General features: G+C 37.8%; 1 long non-coding RNA gene across 4 annotated transcripts; it reads left to right on the top strand.

The window, feature by feature from the left end:
* The first annotated feature begins 3,452 nt into the window (after positions 1 to 3,452).
* On the top strand, positions 3,453 to 17,076 carry LOC148781631 (uncharacterized). Of its 4 annotated transcripts, XR_016057852.1 has the most exons (3): positions 3,453 to 13,486; positions 13,587 to 16,477; positions 16,607 to 17,076. It is a non-coding gene; the product is annotated as an uncharacterized LOC148781631 (long non-coding RNA). The 4 variants fall into 4 exon arrangements; XR_016057851.1 differs by having other exon boundaries at positions 16,278 to 17,076; XR_016057850.1 differs by having other exon boundaries at positions 16,231 to 17,076.
* The last annotated feature ends 454 nt before the right edge of the window (positions 17,077 to 17,530 follow it).

Raw genomic sequence — 17,530 nt, 5'->3', positions numbered from 1 at the left:
TATTTGAAAAGCAAAATTTCCAATTTAAAAATCTAAATATTTTATTTAGTGTCCCAACAATTTCGAAATCAATTTTGGTAGTTTATACTGCGATGAAGTTTGGTGAGCGAAGAAGTTGAGCAACCAGTCTTGAATGAGCAATAAAGCATAAGCTTTAGTTGCACTGAGAGAGACGGTTTTTGACACTATATTTTTGTCGGTAAACGGGAAAGAGAAGCTGTGCATTGACAAAAAAAAAGAAAAAAAGTTTAGAGAAAGAAAATAATTTGGTTTTCAAATTATTTTCATTCAAAATTTTTAAATTATTTTAATTCAAAATTTAAAGTAATTTAAATTATAATCAAGAATTTAATATCTACTATATATAGCCAAATAATTACCATCAAAATGTTTAACATTGATGGGTATATATATTAAAAAAAAATAGTGAAGCCCTCAAATTTAGAGAAAAAATGAATAAAGAAAGCATGATTTATAATTGTTTCTGTGTGATCATCCTTCCTTTCTTAATGTTCAAGATTTTTAGAGTCCATTAACAATTCACAATTACAAAATTTATCTGAAAATCAAATTTCAAGATTTTAAAAATCGAAAAAATTGCAAAAAAAAATAAATATCCCAACAATTTTATTTACCAAAAAAAAATGTCTCAACAATTTCACATTATGAAAATCTGAAGTTTAATTGAAAATTACATTTTTGGATTTTAAAACTCCAAAAAATGCAAAATAAAAAAAGTCCCAACAATTATATTTAACCAAAAAGAATGCAGCACAACAATTTTCAATCCTGAAAATCCAAAATTTATTGAAAATTAAAATTTCTGATTTTAAAAATTCAAAAATACTATTTAATGTTCCAACAATTTAGAAATCAAATTTATATTTTCAAAATCCAAAAATGGCATTTTAGCATCCTAAACATTTTCATATTTTAAAAAATCCTTTTTAAAGTAAAAATTCCTAGACTTAAAAGTTTCAAATTACTTTCATCCAAAATTGAAGAAACCTTAATCTAATTTTAATTATTTTGAAAATATTTATTTAACTCCAAATCAATGTAACTGACTCATTTAGTTATATTTCTTAGTTCATTAATTATGCATAATTGTGTAATGTATGTCAATACTATATTTCTACTTAAATTTTGAATAACATAATATATCACGACTAATAATTCTTAATTCCTAAATTTTCATATCCAAAAATTATGAAAAGTGTTTTTTGGATATCAAAATTGCAAAAGTAATATCTACATACTTCTACAAAAGATTAGAGTGAGGATCTTTGGCCACAGTTAGAGAGAGAGAGAGTATGCTTCCCAACACTTAGTCTACAGTCTACACTACAACCCCAACATTCTATTAGAGTATGCTTCCCAATGCTTAGTCTACGCTCTACAATACAATCCCAACATTCCATTTCCAACTTCATTCGCAGCCCCATATTTAACAACCAAAGGAAAAGCAAAATTCACCAACATGATCTTCATAGAGTAATCATAATTAAAAAACTTGGACTTATTATTAGGTGTATGTTTATTCAAAACAAACAGTGAACAAATATTAGGATACATGAAGTGCAAGAAAAGACAACCAAAATGAATTTGGACTCAAATTAAAAAAATAAAAAATGAATTTGGACTTTAATTTTAAAAAAGAAAAAAAAAGAGAACAAAATCAACATAAACAATGAATTGAGAATTCAATAGCCCGACATGCAAGACAAATCATTGAAACTTAATTTATTCTCTAAAATTAAATGAACAAAAAAATCGAGATCCTGCACACTTTTGATGTGAGATTTGAAGGAAATCGGCGTAAAAAATTTGTCCGTGCTTTTAGACAGCAAAGGCAATCCAATCCTCCAAAAGTTTTCCATTTTCTCGATACACCCCAAATTCATACACCATAGATAGAATAGACGAACCATAATGAGTAGATGCGTAAAAGTAAGAAGATTAAGATATTTTCGTTGCCATTTACATCTGAGAGTAGATGCGTAAAAGTAAGAAGATAAGATATTTTCATTGCCATTTACATCTGAGAGGTTCCCATACAATACAATGGTTACATCACACTCCCTGGTTAAGATAATTCCAGACATACACCGCACTTCATGCCCCTTTAAAATCTAAGAGAGAATAAATTGTGATGCATCAAAGGGACATGGGGATTAGGAGACTGTTGGAGTTAAAGTTCCAACTTCTCACCTTGTGTTAGGGAGCAGAGAATGATTTGAGAGAAAGTAATTTCCTTTTGCTTGAGAATTAAAACTTGGGACATCCGAGAGAGATACCTAGGGACTTTAAATAAAGAGTACCCCCTTCTTAAGGGTGTAATATAACAGTCAAAGCACCCTTTTTTTGATGGTGCAAATCCTCGTAAATTATCTTTTGTTTATTTTTTGAACAACTCGTTTTGCTTGAAGGCGGGATACGTTATCCATTTGAGAGAAATATATTTTAGATATATATCCATAAGAAAATATTGAGATTAGCCCACTAGTTCATATGAGTACATATGAGCCTCATGGTCCAGATTGAAATTCAGAAAAATTCAACTAACAATTCTAAAAATCATTTAACATTAAAACATAATTAAATACTTTTGATGGGAAAATGATCTATATGGTCTCAGAATAAATACATAAGGCACTCCACCTTCTATTGTGAACTACGGCCCACACTTATTTTCTCAAATTGACCCAGTGTTGCCCATGATCGATAATCTCTGTAGGGGCTCATTAGTAGGTCACCAAAGTCTAACCAATGACATGGGGTCATAATCCCAATCTGTGAATTTCAAGTTCTCCTTTAGAGACGTATCAAGGTCTCCTAGACCTGATACAACCACAGCTCTATGATGCATTGGGGTAATATCTCGCAATGCACAAGCTTTAGCTTGAAAGGTGTTTCGCTTTTTTGAAATGACTATTATAAGCGCATTCCATGTGATGAAAAACAGATGAGGCTCTGGTTCTCATCTCGAAAGGCCTCCATCACACACAAGGGTCACACAGTCACTCGTTTCACTCGTCCGTGCATACTCCGACTTCATCAAGGGATAACCCATTATAGCCCTTATCGGTTTATTCTCTATGTCCCAGGTAACGTGGGTTTTTTCGAACCTATTTGTAGACACCCTATTTTTTAAAACTGGTAAATTCTATGATTTTTCTAACCTTAGAAAATTCATTGGACCACACTATTTCAGTAGACCCTAAACCATAAACCATTATAGTCCATGGTCTCATCCTATGATCCACACTTAACAAATCCCATAGTTTTAGTAGGTATTCATTCCACACTTAGTAAATCCCCAACTTTTAGTAGTTATCCATTCCACACCTAGCAAATCCCGAGCTTTTAGTAATTATCTATTCTACGCCTAGTAAATCCCATAGTTACCATTCTACATCCCTATTTGGCCTATAAGAAAAATAAAATATCGTACCACTTGAGGAAGAGAAAATCGTTGGGGTGGGATGAGTAGGTTAGAGGAGAAAGAAAGGTGGGACGTGAGAGGGTAGGAAATCTAGAGACAGAGAGAGCCCAGAGAGAGAGAGAGCGAGAAAGAGAGAGAGAGAGAGCCCAGAGAAAATGAGATCGCGAGACCTGAAAAACCCTAGTTTCAGCCATCCTTAGATCAAGAAAATTCATTCAACCAGGCCAAAGCCTGATTAAAACCTGAAGAGAGAAAAACAAGAGGACACTGGTACTGATACGGGCCAGCCCTCGATGGCTTGGGAGTCTTGGGCGAAGCCCGGTTTGGTATACTTCTTTACTCTTCATTGCTTCCTTTTCTACTTCTATTTTATTTTAATTAGATTAGATAAGTTTTATTTGCTTTTATTTCATGTTTCGTATTCAGATCAATGCTGGTGCTGCCACTTATCTGAGAACAGATCCGCTTGTTTCTAGGCGGATTTGGCCTTAGACCAAAATTCGATTTTTCCCACATTCTCTCTCACTTTTTTAAAAAAATCAGTTTGTGATGTTCAGATCTGAGGGGTCTTCATCTGAAGATCGTTTCGATTTGCATCGTAAACAATTTGGCGCCCACTGTGAGGCATTTCGAGCTAGATTCGTGCACGAAATACGCCTTTTTATTATTTGTTTTCTGTTTTCTTTTTAAAAAATAAAATAAAAAACAAAAAATTGAATGTTTGTGGTATATCCACGTGCTTGGTCTTGCTAGTCGCAAAACCTAAGCGTATATTTTGTCTCCTAACTATTTGTGCTTCCTGTTACACATTATTTCTAATTTTTTTTTGAACTACTCCAATCTAAAGGAAAAAATTAAAAAAAGCAAAACACTTATTCTGTTGCCGTTTCACAAGAGAATACAAATTTTGTTTTTGGGTTTCCACAGTCCTTCTAAAGGATAAGGAAAAAATGATTTGGGGAATTTTTTATTTCCTTTTCTTTAATGATAGTCTTATCTTGTTCCTTTCTTCCCTTTCTTAAATTGTCAAATAATAGGCTTAATGATAGGCTAATTAGCAGTAGCACAAGCTTTTGAAAATCTTCGTCGCGTCCAAATTGGATAAGTTGGTTATTTTATCGAAATCCCTTAGTAAAACAAATGTCATTGGAGACATTCATCGAGAAACCTTTTGGAGAAGCATAGCAGTCCCATCTTTACTTTCACGCTCAACATTTTTATCCTGGTCATTGTCTCACACTTCCCTCCTCATCTTCTCTTTTCAAAAGAAGTCCATCAAAAAAAAAAAAAATCCACACTGCTTTAGGTATCTGTTTTAAATTGTTTTTTTATTTTTTTTAAAAAAACTTATTTTGCTAAGAGAACTTTTTAAGGCCTCTTTGATTAAAAAAAAAAGAAAAAAGAAAAACACTTTGTCAAAAAAGAATAAAAATAAAATCTCCAATCTATTTCTTTACATAAAAAATTTGTTAACTTGTTATTACCTTGCTGATTTTTTTTTGCTCATGGCCATCACACCTTTCTATTTCTTTACATAAAAAATTTGTTAACTTGTTATTATCTTGCTGATTTTTTTTGCTCATGGCCATCACGTCTTCCAATTTCTTTCCTTAAAAAACTTGTTAACTTGTGATTATCTTGCTAAAAGGAGAAGGGAGAGACATGGAAGCTCCCATATATCAAAAAAAATAGGGAGAAGAAAAGGGAAAAGGAGATTGGGAGAATAAGAAGAAAGATCATGAGAGAGAGGGGAAAAATTTTAGGGTGTGAGAGATAGAAAAAGAAAAAAAAAATAATTAAAAACAACTACTTGTTTTTCAAAAAAAAACAATTTTTTTTTTTAAGGCCATTTTTCTTTCAAGAAAAAAAAACATTTACAGCGTTTCTCATTTTTGACAAAAAAAAGAAAAAGAGAAATTCTTTTGCAATAAATTTTCTTTTTCTTAAAGTCCCCTTGTTTTGTTTTGTCTTTTTTTTTTTTTTAAAAAGAGATCATTTTTGCTAAACTTTGTTTTGTCCTTTTTAAGGTCATTCTATCTTAAAAACGAAAATGAAAAGGAGTGAGTGTTTGAGGCCATCTTTCTTATCAACTAAAAAAAGAAAAAAAAAAGGTATCTTTAGCTATTTTTTTAAAAAATAAAAAATCGCTTTCCTAAATAAAAAAATATCAGAAATTTTTTTAGGCATCTTTGTCTAAAAGAAAAAACAAAACAAAAAGAGAAAAAGAAATCTTTTAAAGGCAATCTTGCTTTCAAAAAAAAAAAAAAATTTAAGGCATTTCTCATTTCTGAAAATTAGGTATCTTTGTCTAAAAAAAAAAGTTCTTTTAAAGGCAATCTTGCTTTAAAAAAAAAAAAAAAATTTCCGAGGCATTTCTCATTTTTGGAAAAGAAAAAATTGCTTTGCAAGATAGAAAAAACAACTTTTAAAGCTTATTTGGATTTCTTTTTTTAAAAAAAGTATCACTTTTGCCAAAAAAGTATTTGTTTTTAAAGCCACTTCATTTTCTAAAAAAAAGAAACGGATCTCCACTTAAGAAAAAAAAAAAGCACCTTTCAGGCCCCTCTCTCTTAAAAAAAAAAACTCTGTAAAAAAAAAATCTCTTTTCATTTCTTTGGTTGTGATTCAACATTTGCTACTTCTCTTTATTCATCAAAGAAGAAAAAAAATAAATAAAAAATCCAGGGTTACCTGCACTCTCTCTTTAATTGTGCTCTGATTGAGTCACCCTCGGCTTGAGGCACGCTCAACTAAGCATAGGTTGTACTTGGTTCCACTTTCATTTACTGAATACCGTCTTAGGGTTTGCTTACCCCTCAATCTTTACTGTGCCATCGAGTGAGCTTCGCCTCGAAGTACACATCGCTTGACACGATTGGTGTCAAGCGCTCTCTTTATTTCTTTCTTGCATTGTGTGCCTGCTTGCTTGCTACTTTATATTTGCTTGCGTGCTTCTTTACACACTCTTGCACACACCGGACTGGGAATGCTCGGGAAACCAACAAATATTTTTGAAAACCCCCAAAATCCGTAATAACTGCGTGAGGGGAACCTAGCATTGAGAGCCGAGGCGGTTGGGATTCACGTAACTTTAACTGTAAGCCCCTCTGTAATCCTTTGCCTCAAAGCAACTCCACACACAGTAGGACCTGGTGAAAATCCTATAACATGATGCCAGGACCTACGTGGGGACCTATTCAGCCTAGCCACATTTCAATAGTTAGGAACCCACTCAGACCGAGCCTACCCATAATTTAGGGCAAAATTTTTCGAGTGCTGTGTTGCTTATTTCACTTGTTTAATCTTAGCTCTCCGTTCGAATCCACTTCTGGTCTGAGTTGAAACTCTCTTGGTCTAAGCCTAGGCTTGTACCCAGCCTAGCCCAGGTCTGAACCAGGTTCACACCCAGGTTTGAACCTAAGCCCCCTTTTGGTCTGAGCTAGGGGCTCGTGCCTAGCTCAACCATGATCCAGTCCGGGTCCACACCCGGTCTGATCTTCAAAACCCTCTTGGTCTAAGCCCAGGCTTAAACCCAACTCAGTCCAGGTCTGAACCAGGCTCACACCTAGGTCCGAACTCAGACCCACTCTTGGTCCGAGCCGAGACTCGTACCCATTTAGTCTAGATCTCAGTCTAAGTTATAGCATAGGTCCTAGCTTAGAGTTGCCTCTAGAGCTAGACTAGGTTTACCCTAGTTCAGGGTCTAAACCAAAATTCATCAAGTCTAGCAGGTTTGGTCTAGTCCTAGCCTAAGTCTTAGTTTATGGTTTCGCCCCTGAAACCAGACTAGCTTTTCTCCTAAGCCATCGAGTCTAGATCTCACCATAAGTCTAGATTCCAGAATCGAGTCAGAAGCAGCCACCATATCGATCACTCAGGGGGACTATGATGATTGCTCCATAGCAGACTCCAAACCTAACCTTTCCAAGCCTAGGGACCAATATGTCATAATCCCTTGGGATTATGGCCAGAACCTGGATCCGTCCATCTTTAGGCGTCCAAGTCTTCATATAGAGGCAGAGTCTCAAGGATCGACTCCCAATCCTGAGATCTATGTAGCCCGCAAAGCTAGTTATACCCAAAAGACTTCAAATAATCAAGGGGTCCGACCTGGGGTCATACTACAAGGGCTCTTGAGCAACCAAAGTAGAAGTCGAGTGAGGGAAGAAGTTCATGCTGTATCAAACACTCATTCCAATAACTCGAACCAAAATAACCCCGAGGCGTGGCGACCTTGAAACCAAGACCCACTTAGGTCTAGGGGATCTGAACCAGCCTCAAGCCACCATAGTACAACTAATGATAACCTGAACGCTGTACGAAACAGAGGTATCGACCTGAACCGACCCTTAGGTGATGCAGGTATTCAAGCTGTCCTTCAAAGTTTAGTTGACCGAGGTTACACTGTTCATGCTCTAGCACATGGGTTGATTCCGAACCAATTTAGTGGTATAGGGCAACCCCTAGGACAACCGAGTCAACCGGTTCTTCAATCGGTCCCTGTAGTCCATCACATCCAACAGACCGTGCAATTTCTGCAGCCGGTAGTGACACCTATAGGATAGTATGTCCCTCAGGCACAGGTACTCCAAACTGTCCTGGTGACCGCGACTCATCAACCTCAGCTTCATACGGGCCAATACATACCCCAAGCTTTGACTCATCAATCTACACTTGGGAACCCGCCAACCGGTGAGCCTACCATCATGCCAAATGCCCGGTATGAAAGCACCATGAAAATAATGCAAGATATGCTTGTAAGAATGGGCATTCAATAAGTTTTACCCCCGAAGGCCTATGTTCATGAGGCCCTCGGAGAAATGGAGGACCTTCCCTTCGGATTCGTCATCCCCAAATTCCGAAACAAGTTCAACGGGAAGAGCTATCCAGATACCCATGTTAACGTATATGTCCTCTCCGTTCGACCCTTGCGAGAAGGCCAAATCAACTGAAGGCCATATTTTCGCAAACGTTGTCCTGCGAGGCTCTGAACTGGCATCAAAGAGGGATGAGAACTCAACCGCACATCACTCCAGATGAAATGTTCAACCTATTCGTCTCCCACTACCATGGATCGACACTAAGGCCACTATCCCTGAGCGAACTCTGTGCAACAAAGCAAAACCCGAGAGAATCCTTTGAGGATTTTATCAATCGATTTTGCGAGGGCGGCAATGCGGGTCATCGAATGCCCACTCACGGACTCGGCCAAAATATCCATGGCCCTAAAAAATGCCGCTCTTGAATACATGACCTTCTGCAGCCAAGGTCTTATCCGCTACTCTTTTGACTCTATGATTTAGCGGGTGGCAAGTCATGAAAGGGCTAGAGGAACACCCCTCAATACCAGGCCCAAGAATAAACCGCTAACCACTTCCCAAAATAAAAACAAAAACAATAACAACAACAAGGGGAATACTTCCTGTCAAGTTAATGAAATTATCATTAACGGGTTGATTCGAGGTTCAACTGCTCAACGCAACAATCGAAACCAAAACAAAAGGCCTAGAGTCAACACTCAAAATAGCAACCAAAGGCGAGAGGACAATTTCACTCATCTCAAAGACCCGTTAGAAAAAGTACTGGAATTAATCTTGTCTAGAAACGATGGTTTACCTCCCACCGCCATCCAAGCCACCATTCCAAGTCACAGTCAAGAGCACGTGGTGCAAATGCACTCACATGACACTCAAAATTGCTATCATTCGAAATGGGTTATTCAAGGGCTGATCGATAGGGGGGACATCACTGTCCTACTGAAAAATCAGCCTGTTGAAGAGCCTAATCAAAAGATGGGTATCTTTGAAAATCCTCTCCTCAAAAATACCATCATAACAACTGGAAAGACGGGAGACCAAGACAACGGCAAAGGGAACATTGTCATTCACATGATCGAGAGTAGGGACGAAGAAGACGACCCGACTCAATTCATATTTTCTTGTGGCCACTACCTCTAAGAGCCCGAAGCAGATCTATTGGATCTTTTAAAAAGACAACCTTCATCGGATTTCCTCGCCAACCCACCTACATGGGATGAGGAGCCAAGCATAGAAGATTTAATTAAGTCACCTTTTGAGATGAACCCAGTTGTAGATAGTGGAGAAGCAAAGAGCCCAGATATGAATATTCCCAAAGATTTGACACCTTCACTAGAGTTGACAGAGCTTGAACCTTCAAAAATTATAAGGGGGTCACTTGGGCTGCTTCACAAGACTTCTTAGATGATCCACCCATCTAGGACGAGGAATTAAAAGCTGATGACCAAATTGGGTTACCTCCTCAAGAGGAGAGATTTCCAGAGCTTAACTGGGGCAGGAGCACAACTCTGATAATTGGGGCACCCTCATATCAAGAAAGTTTATCTCATGAAGAACAAGTTCCCAATAGAACAAAAATCCCTACAGGGGCAACCCCATCAAACTATTCAATAATGGCAGTCTCCTCTCATGAAGAGGACATAACATGGGAAATTAATGAGATTCAACCCTCATTTGTTCACTCCTAACATGCCATAAGGCCATTTGATACCAACTTAATCACTCCTTTGGTATAAGAGTCTCACCTAATCTCGAGCATTGAGAAGGAGCCTACTACGGAGTTAACCTTCGAAAAGCAACACACAATTTGCAATGAAAAAGATAATTGAAAAAGAGCTGAGTGATCACTCACCCCTTGCAAATAACCAAATGAGGCATTCATACCTCACACTTCAAAAGACATTAACGCCTAGTGTGTAATATAAAGTACTTCATTAACAAGAAAACCCTGATGAACTTATTCGTCCATTCAAAATATTGAGGGATTAGGAAACTAAGAGTAATTTTTTTTTGGGTCCCAAAATCAAGGTTCAAGTAGAGCAGTTCAAAAGAAAAGTTCGACGGAAATTCAGCAACTATTGTTAAAGAGATATTGGATGCCAACCTGGGGTGAGGGAAAGTAGATGATAACCGATATTAGAATCTCTCTGCCACTTTGAGGAGGGAAAAATGATCGAATTCCTACATGATCTTAGGGTAAATTGCCGCAAAAAAAACGGCACCTTGACTCTTCTTCTTCCTGCTCCTCCTCTTCCTTTATCATTGTTTTCTTCTTCAAAAAAAAAAAAAAATTTCGCTAGGCCGAAAATCCGAAATGAATTTCAAGCATTGGAAAAAAAAGCTACAGGGCTGAACACCCAAAAGGGAACCCGGAATGAAAAAAAAAAAAAAATCCTCTAGGCTGAAAATTCGCAAGGAACCCCAAGCCTTAGAAAAAATGCTATTGGGCTGAATACCCGAAAGGGACCCCGGGGAGATGAAAAAAAAGTTCTCTCCTTCATTCTATTCTCCAAAATCATTTCTCTCTAACCATCTTCTCTTCCTTCTTCCTGAGTCAAAATTGTGTTAAGAGAAAAATCAATGAGCATTAGCCTTATGGAACATTGTTAATGTCTTCGATCATCGAGAGCTCGAAAGGTGGAAGATCGAGGAACGAAATCAAAAATCCAAAACTGGATACTCAGGGGTAGAACCTTTTTGAAGACTATGTTTTGCTCGAAAATCCAGAGAACTCTCTTTTGACTTGAAATACAAGGGCTGGGGTTGGAAGATAAAGAAATACTTGATGATTCCTCATCCTGAAGATTCCAGCAAGGACCCGATGCGCTCACATAGGGTCCAAGAAAGGGGTCGCAAGTGGCTAAACTATAAGACTCACATTTAAAAACAAAAAGAAAAAGATTTTTTCTTAGGGCGACACAGGAGGTGTCGCCAACCAAAAAGAAAAACAAAAAAAAAAAGTTTTTTTTCTTCCGGAGACACAGGTGTCGCCCATTAAAAATAAAAAAATAAAAAAATATCTTTTTTAGTTGGGCGACACTGTGTGGTGTCGCCTACCACACACAAAAAAAGCAACAAGTATTTTTCCTTGGGAGACATAGGTGGTGTCACCCACCCAAAAAAAAATTGATTTTTTCTCCAGGGTACACAGGTGGGTCGACCAACACCAAAAAAAAAAAAAAAAAAATTTGTTTTTCCCGAGCGACACCACAAGTGTCGCCCACCTAAAAAGTATATATATAAAAAAAAAAGTTCCTTTTTTTCCAGGGCGACACCACTAGTGTCGCCCACCCAAAAAATAAATAATAATAGTAAAAAAATTCCTAGGGCGACACCACCCATGTCACCCAAATCCCTGCATTGTTTGGATAACGTTGAGAGCGTTGCCTAGGCAACACCACTAGTGTCACCCAATAGTTTTTGGCCAAAAATGCCCCTGCTCCAACTTTGGAACCCTTCAGGGGGCAAGTTTTGTTTTGTAATGTATTTTTCTTTCATAAAAAAAAAATCAAAAAGAAAATGCTCATTGGTGGTATGAGCCTAAACTGCCAACCAAAATCCAGTTCAGAAAAAACGTCAAACTCGTGCGACGTAAAAGAGCCGAGACATGAAAATGTCAAACTCGTGCGACGTATAAGAGTCGAGACAAGAAAAACGTCAAACTCGTACAACGTAAAAGAATCGAGACAAGAAAACATCTAGCCCCGTATGACGTAAAAGGTCAGATGTATTTATAAAATGTCCAGCCCCGTATGATGTAAAAGGTCGGGTGTATTCAGAAAATGTCTAGCCCCGTATGACATCAAGGTTGGATGTATTAAGAAAACGTTTAGCCTCGTATGACCTAAAAGGTCGGGTGTATTCAGAAATGTCTAGCCCCGTATGACGTTAAAGGTTGGGTGTATTCAGAAAACATCTAGCCCTATATGACGTACAAGGTCGGGTGTATTTGTCAAGCCCCGTATGACATAAAAAGTTGGGTGTATTTGTCTAGCCCCGTATGATGTAAAAGATTGGGTGTGTTGTCCATCACTGCATGACGTTAAACTGCTTAAAGGTGTAAATGGTTGCAGGAGCTAAAACTGCTAAATAAAAATTTGTTTTCAAAATATCTTTCACTTTTCAAAATTTTCATTATATGTCTTGTGTTTTCAAAAACTTTAATTCTTTTGTTAAAACTGTGACCTATCCAAGTTTTGGGTTATATTTCAAATCTCTCCCTATTTTCAAAATTTCTAAAATGTCTTTTAAAATGAATGAGCTTGGACACCCGTATATGATTATCATCGTGTTGCGGCCTCATCTCTTGACCTAACCTTTTCCTAAACAGGTGAAACCTATAGAAGACCTTAGGAAACCTTAAGGAAATCAATTTGAAATTGTGGAAACTCTTAAGTTAAGTGGCATGGCCAGAAAATCCAACTCGAGTTTCAATCTTGTGTAACTTAAAGACATCTCACCTCGAAAACTCTAGGAGAAAAATGTCCTAGGTGGGTGAGTGGGGAGCACAATGTCTTGAAGGGATAGTTGGTGTATTATCTTTGTCGTCCACCTGCCCCTCGAAGGACATGGAGTGACAAAGAGGGGTAACTGTAGACTCCTATTTTTTAAAAAGTGTCTACTTCTTTACCACTCACCTGTCCCTCAAAGGACAAGGAGTGACAACGACGGGCAACTGTAGACACCCTATTTTTTAAAACTGTTTAGTCCATGGTCTCATCCTATGATCCACACTTAGCAAATCTCATAGTTTTAGTAAGTATCAATTCTACGCCTAGCAAATCCTCAGCTTTTAGTAGTTATCTATTCTACACCTAACATATCCCCAACTGCTAGTAATTATCTAGTCTACACTTAGCAAATCCCATAATTTTCATTCTATATCCCCATTAGGCCTATAAGAAAAATAAACTATTGTACCACTTGAGGGAGAGAAAATCTTTGGGGTAGGGCGAGTAGGTTAGATAAGAAAGAAAGGTGGGACGTGAGAGCATAGGAAATCTAGAGAGAGAGAAAAGAAGAGAGAGAGAGAGAGAGTGAGCCCAGAGAACATAAGATCGTAAGACCTGAAAACCTTAGTTTTAGCCATCCTTAGATCAATAAAACCCATTCAACCAGGCCAAGGCTTGATCAAAACTTGAAGAGAGAAAAACAAGAGGACATCGATTCTGATACGGGCGAGCTCTGGAAGGCTCGGGAGTCCCAAGCCATCTGGCCCTATTTGGTATACTTCTTTACTCTTCATTACTTCTTTTTCGGCTTCTATTTCATTTTAATTAGATTAGATTAATTTTATTTGCTTTTATTTCGTGTTTCTTATTCAGATCAATACTGGTGCTGCCATTGATTTGAGAACAGATCCACTTGTTTATGGGCGGATCTAACATCAGATCAGAATTCGATTTTTCCCACATTCTCTATCACTTTTGTTAAAAAAATTAGTTTGTAGTTTTCAGATCTGAGGGGTCTTTATCTGAAGATCGTTCTGATTTGCGTCGTAAACACTATTGGTCTAGCTCGTCAAGCTCAGTCCGGTATCAGCAAAAGGAATTTTCTTAGTATGGTCTACTGTCACGGCCCCGCCCCCGATCCCTTTGTCGTATGCGACGGAGGGTGACCGAGTGCGGGTTTGTGATCCCAATGTGGCATATGTCACTCTGGTCGGAGTGGACTCAAGGCCTTTATCTAGGTAATCAAAGCAAATCATGAAAAATAACTCAATCAATAATTCTAAGTATAGAGGATTATTTACTATTTGGAGGATCCATACATCAATAAAAAGACACTACTTAAAATTTCTTCCAAAGATATTACATTCGAGTCTGGGGCAACAGGGCCCAATATTACATATTTTCCAAAATAAACAAAATTCAGTACTAACTGCCCAACGACTTACAAGGTGTGAGTTTCTTCTTAGGAATAAGGCTTCAACTTCCAACTGTAAAACACGAGCTTTTGGCTCTCAACCTGTCGCTATCAATCTATGAGAGGGGAGATATAGGAGGATGATCTATCAAGCCCAGTAAATAGATCTAGGTGCTATGCATCATAAATGAGTCTATTCATGCATCATAAGCAGTTCTTTCAAGTATAAGAAGTCACAGTGCAATTGTCATGTAAATAAATAATCAGATCAATACATCAATTACAGATATCATATTCCAATGTCATAGTTATCATCCAGTCATTATAATCATCATCGTTCTCATTCACTACTCAAGTATTATCTACTCACTCCTCAATTCACCTACTCCCGAAGTAGAAGCTCTATCCATCGGAGTAAGCCAATCCCATTGCTTAGGACCTCTACAATCTCTTAGGAGGGAGGGCAATGACAAGTGAGCGAGTATGTATCGTAATGCCCTCATACTCACATACACGGTCCCCAGTGTGCATTGGATTTTTTGATAGATACTTACCTTGCAAGGCATTAGTCACTTATCTCATCATGAATTTTTTGGGGGTGCGACTCTCCCATTTCACTTTCTCCTAACTCCTATCATTCAGCAAGTTAGGGGACATGATCGGCATCACTTTTTTCAGTATAGCAATCGCCACTACCGATGGGTTTCCCATCGCATAGCAGATAGTATCAGTGGAACAATATCCGCTACTGATGGGTGCCCCATCATGTAGTGGCCAGTATTACAGCATCATAATAGAACAATATCCACTACCAATGGGTGTCCCATTGTATAGTGGTCATTATCGCATCATTGTAACATGCTCAAGCATTACATTCATTCATGCTAAATTAGTGCCTTATGACAGATAATTCAATTTTCATTATGTAGGGTTTGAGTTTTACTCAAGCTATCTAGTAGTCACCTAACACTATGATACTTGGCATAACACATTCATCATATGAGAGCTATCACATGGTATTTATGCTTAGTAATCATCATTAACATTACGGCACTTATCATGTAACATTCTTCATGAAACTATCACATTAGTATTGCACTTATCAAATTTCACAGAATGTATAACTGCATAGCATCACTCTCATAACACTATGGCATTTAGTATTCATCACGTGAAAACTATCACTTATCAAAGATCACACTGCACCACTTGAGTTGCTTAGTGAGTGATCCAGTAAAAGGTAATACGATACGAAAAAGGACTAAAATTTTAGTGACATATAACAGTGAGGTACCCCTCTTCTTGGAGACGTAACTCCCAATCTAAGGAGAATTTCAAAATAGTTCAAACATAAAACTTCAAACTTACACACGGATATTTAAAATGGAGTTGTTTTGAAGATATTTGGACGACGTTTAATATGTCAAAAGCTATTCACAAAGTGATTGACAGTTGCAGGAATTTCTTGCAACTGCGAACCGTAACATACCCTCATATTTCGGGGCATATCTCTCAATATATGAAAAATTTTAAAATGTTTCAAACATGTAACTTTAAATTCATTCATGGATATTTCAAGTGGTGGTGATTTAAAGGTGTTCGGGCATTGTTTGGTCAGTCAAAAGCTCGGCGCAAAGTACATGACAGTTGCTGAAAATTATAGCAACTGTGGACAGCGACATACCCTAACATTTTGGGGTATATCTCTTCATCCATACTAAATTTTAACATGGTATAAAAAGAAAACTTAGTGTAGACATGCATATCTTTCATTCAATACTAATTTGAGCTCATTTGGACCACGTTTGATTACTGAAAAGTTTAATACAAGAGCCCTCACAGTTCTTGAAAATTTCCCTTTTTTCAAGTTTCAACATGCTTTCAAATAAAACTCCTCATTTCACAAATCCAAGTAAATTTCAGTGCAAAACCTCATTCATGTTAAGTAAATTTTATAAGCGAGCTACGTCATTAGCTTCTACAATTAACAATTTCATTTATAGTACTCAACCAATTATTCAATCTCATTTTAATTCAATTACATCCATATTCTCCATCCTATCATTCTACTCATCATCATTCCTTAAAATCTATGGCTATCAGTTGTAAGTGATGCATGAACACCCAGTCTACTTACATAATGCTCACAGTGTCTTCAAACCTCCCACTTGTGGGCCTTCTCAACCTCCAAGCGAAGGCTTCTCCAAGGGCAGCAGTTTACCCTCTCACTTTGCTTCTTAGAGAGGGAGAGTATGAGGCAAGTGAGGCAACTGAGGGAAAAATGCCGTTGAAAGGGAAGGGGAGAGGACTTAAGCACCCACAGTAGGTGGGATCCACTACTGCTTACTGGGTAGGTAGAGGTCACTGTGGCTGACCGTGGGTGGTGCTGACATGTACGGTGCAGTCAAATCTCATATTTTCACTCACGGCGCTACACTTGCGGCATTGACACTCACGGCGTTACTTCTTGCACGCGCAGCGATGCGCAAATGGCGCTACTCAAGTTCACGGGCGGCGATAGCCTCTTACATACGCGGCGATAGCCTCTCACACGTATGGCGATACCTCCATTCATGCGCGGCGATGCTCACTTCACACACGGCGATAACCTCCATTCACGTGCGGCTATGCTCACTTCACGCGCAGCTATAGCCTCCATTCACGCTCGATGATACTCATTTCACGTGCGACGAAAGCCTCTTACATGCACGACGATACCTCCATTCACACACGACGATGAGTCTCCTTCCTTTACGCCAAGCGCGTGCCTCCTCTACTACATACACGGCGCTGCCCCTTTTCTTACTTTATCGCCATGCGTGTCTCATAACCGGAAAATTTGTGGTCCTTACATCCACACTCCCACTGATTTCATGTTCTATTATTTCAAAAAATTCAATGACAAGCACTCATAAGGCCTTTAATGGCTGCATATACCCAACAAACCCACCACTCTAATTTTTAAATCACGAATGAAATCTACATCAAATGGTCATAATTGCCACAATATCGCATCTAGACATTCATTTACATAATTTAACCATGAAAGAAGAAGAAACAAATTTTCTATGATATTTCTAAAATGTGATTCCCACCTTTTAGTATTCCTCTCTCCTACAATCCACAAAGTTTGTCGACTTTAAGATAATATCCATAGAGACATGCTTATTGGAGCCAAGCATACTCCTTTAAACAGTTGAATGTTGGTAGGTAGTTGAATCAAAACAAAATTTTGGCTTTCTAGATGTCTAGAAGAAAGGCCCCTATCTATAAGAAATCAACTCATAAAAGGGCTTGTATTAGTGACATGGCTATGGGGGGAGGCTTCTAATGTTGTATAGAGAGTGGAACTGTGTACACGCCAGGTTAATTTAGTGGCAGCAAAACAATTTTGTGATCTCAT

The sequence above is a fragment of the Amborella trichopoda genome, chromosome 6 (genome assembly GCF_054954075.1).
Source record: "Amborella trichopoda isolate Santa Cruz 75 chromosome 6, AtrichopodaSantaCruz75HAP2 v2.0, whole genome shotgun sequence".
Classification (NCBI taxonomy): domain Eukaryota; kingdom Viridiplantae; phylum Streptophyta; class Magnoliopsida; order Amborellales; family Amborellaceae; genus Amborella; species Amborella trichopoda.
Note: the sequence above shows the minus strand (reverse complement) of the source record. Positions and strands in the feature narration are given on the sequence as shown.